We start from the raw sequence: 3,124 nt of genomic DNA, 5'->3' as shown, positions 1-3,124 counted from the left end.
GATCAGGGTGTGTGTGTGGGGGACACACAATGCAATGACCAATGAAGGAATATGTTGTGCTTCTCTTCTAAAAAGGCACCAAAGACAAACCAGGGAGCTGCAGGCACTTTCAGCCTGACTCATTGTGTCATGAAGCCAGTCCTCTCAGATCACACTTCTGGACACATGAGGGAGAAGAAGGTGTCTGGGAACAGTCAGCATGGAGTTATTGAAGGTAAAGCATTCCTCAGCAAACTGATTGCCTTCTGTGATGAAAGACCAGCACTTGTGGAGCACTGGAGTGTAGTGGATATCCAGTAGATCTCTAGATGGTCCAAAAGCTGGTTAGATGATCAAGCTCAGAGAGCTTTCCTGAATGGGTCACACTTTACTCAGAAGCCAGGTAAAAGTGGGGTATGCAGGGGTATACCCCATATGCTGTCCTTTTTGAAAGGTTCCTCAGTGACCTGCAGAATGGAAATCTCAGCAGCCTCTGTAGAGGACACCTAATTCAGAGGAATAATCATAACCTCGAGGGCCATCATATAGAAGAAGCAGTCAGGAACTCTGTGAAGTTCAACACGGACAAGTGCCAGGTCCTGCTCCTGGAATAGAGCAACACCCTGCAGTGATAGGCATTGGGAGTGCCTGGCTAGACAGCAGCTCTGTGGAAAAGGATGTGGGAGTCTTTGTGACGTGGAGCTAAACATCAGCCAACAGTAAGCCCTAGCAGCAAAGGAGGTTGTAGTGTCCTAGCCTGCAAAGCCAGGGGATGGAAGGAGCCGGGTGATTATCCCCCCTCTACTCAGCATCATTAGAGCACATTTAGATACTGCATCCAGTTGGACCCCATGTAGCGCAATCCTGTTTGTCAGTTGGAGTGAGTTCAGTGGCAGGCCCCAAAGTGGTTGGGGGCTGGCTCAACTGCTCCGTGAGGAAAGGCTGAGGGAATGAGCCTTGTTTGACTGGATAGGGAAAGCCTTTGTGGGAGACTCCTAGCATCTTCACAACTCAAGTTTACCACGGATAAAGAATCAGCTTTGTGCAGCCACACAAGGCAAGTGCTTGAGCATCACTGCTCGCTGCAGTCACTGTGCCTCTGAGAGAAGTGGATTTAAAGATCTGAAGAAACACTTTGTCTTCTGAATTTTGCCAGTTTTAAAAGCCAATGACTGTAGCACTGCCACTTGCCACTTGAAAGAGTACCTCTGAGAGCTCCACTGTGGAAGACCTTTTCCCTTTAAGCTCCACATGATCTAAACCGCTCTCTGTGGCCTCCTGCAGGATATCAACCCTTGAATAGTGATTTTTTTTTTTTCCCCACAGCTCAGGGCAGTGTGCAGAGGACAGCACAATGCTCCTAAGCAGCAAGGCCTTTGGCAGGAAGAGCTCGACTCTCTCCCCTCCCATATAGTTCACTGGATTGAATTGTGGAGAGGAGTAATTGGATGGTTCAGTAAGGGCTAACTGGGGGATACTACTGCAATATAAGTAAAAAGTTTCTAGGATCCTGCTACGTTAGAAGAAAAAAGTGTCTGCACCAACAATGTATACGTGTAGTATTCCTCTTAGCCTTTGCTAGTAAGAGAGAGAGGCTACTATGCTGTTGGCCTAAAAATACTTCTTGTTGGATAGATCTGAGAAGTGTTTTATTCAAGAATTTCCAACAAGAAACCTTTTCTGAAAGATGACCATTTCTACTCCAAAATTCTCTAAGTGGCATATTTCCATGTATGTCATAGTCTATACGAGATACCTGTAAGCACATTCTGGCAAGAGCTGAGGAAACGCAAGCCCTAAACCTCAACACACAGACAGCAGCAGGCTGCCAGTGTCACTGGCTTGTGCCACCAGGGCAGCCTAGGCCCTGTGAGCCAAGCCACCTCCTAACCTCGCAGCGCTCCCCATCTCCCCAGCCTGGCAGCATTCTGCATGCACAGCACTGCTCTCTCCAGACACCTTCTCCTGTGACAGAGGGGTCATCATTCTTCTACCGAGACAGAGTGGCCACAATCCATCCCCAACAGGGCACCCCACCACTGTGACAAATTGCACTCCCACCCTTTTCCTCACAAAGGGTGGCCAGCCAACACCTACCTCTGCAATAGAGACACCCAGGGCACAGCACCACACACGACAGCAGCCACGGCACCTCAAGGGCTCCAAAACACACAAAGACCTGCTCTCCAACCCTTTAATTCTCTTCTGTTCCTCCAACACTTTTCAAAAGGGACTTCCTCTGAACAGTCACTCACAGCCCTGCGTCTGCTCACTTCCCACCTCCAGAAATCAAAGGACAGAGATATCATCCAGATCCTGGAGAAAGATCTCAGAAGGCCCCTAGTATTTCAATGTGGAAGAATCTTATGCAGCACACAGACATTGGAAACAAGAAATTACTAATGCCACTGCTCCCACCAGCACTTCATTCATTTAGCAGTGTACAAAATTCTAGTTAGACGCCCTCATCCGCTGGTAGCAGACTGTAAGCCGATACTTAGCAAGCAGTGAACAGTTAAAGTCCACATCTACATCCACCAGGGAACATCATCCACATTTCAAATGTAGCAGTACTAATTCATGATGAGGCAGCAGAATAACATTTGTGACAGATACTGTGGAATATTATTGTCTGCTTTTACCTGATTTATTAGTTGCATCTCTGTATTACTGTAGAGCTCTGCAGCTGACAAACCCTCCTTCTGACACTCTCACCAAACCCAGAGGTGGCCTCATCATCAACATTCAAGCCATGTGCCTCCTCCTGGCCTACCAGCTACTCAGACAGAAGAGACCTCACAAGTTCATATCCCCACTAGGGCCCTGCTGATGGTCTATGGACTTTAGAGGCACAAGTTGCCTCAAAATAGTTTTCCCTGACATGAATATGCTGCTGCTCTACCTCTTCTGACCCAGGAGACCTCATAATCTGCTTCTACCCCTATCTGCCTGCTGCTGGCCTATCAGACACTCAGGCAGAAATGACCTCACGAACCAATACCCAAGCCATTAGCCAAGTGCTAGCCTTGCAGAGAGAAGTGACCTCATAGCGATGTTCCCAGCACTGTGCCTCCTCATAGTCTATTGGGTTCTGAGAGAGAGATGAGCTCACAAACATCTGTCTGCCACATGCCTGCTGCTGGCC

The sequence above is a fragment of the Rhea pennata genome, unplaced genomic scaffold (assembly GCF_028389875.1).
Source record: "Rhea pennata isolate bPtePen1 unplaced genomic scaffold, bPtePen1.pri scaffold_51, whole genome shotgun sequence".
In the NCBI taxonomy this organism is placed as follows: Eukaryota; Metazoa; Chordata; class Aves; order Rheiformes; family Rheidae; genus Rhea; species Rhea pennata.
This window is presented reverse-complemented; position numbering follows the sequence as displayed.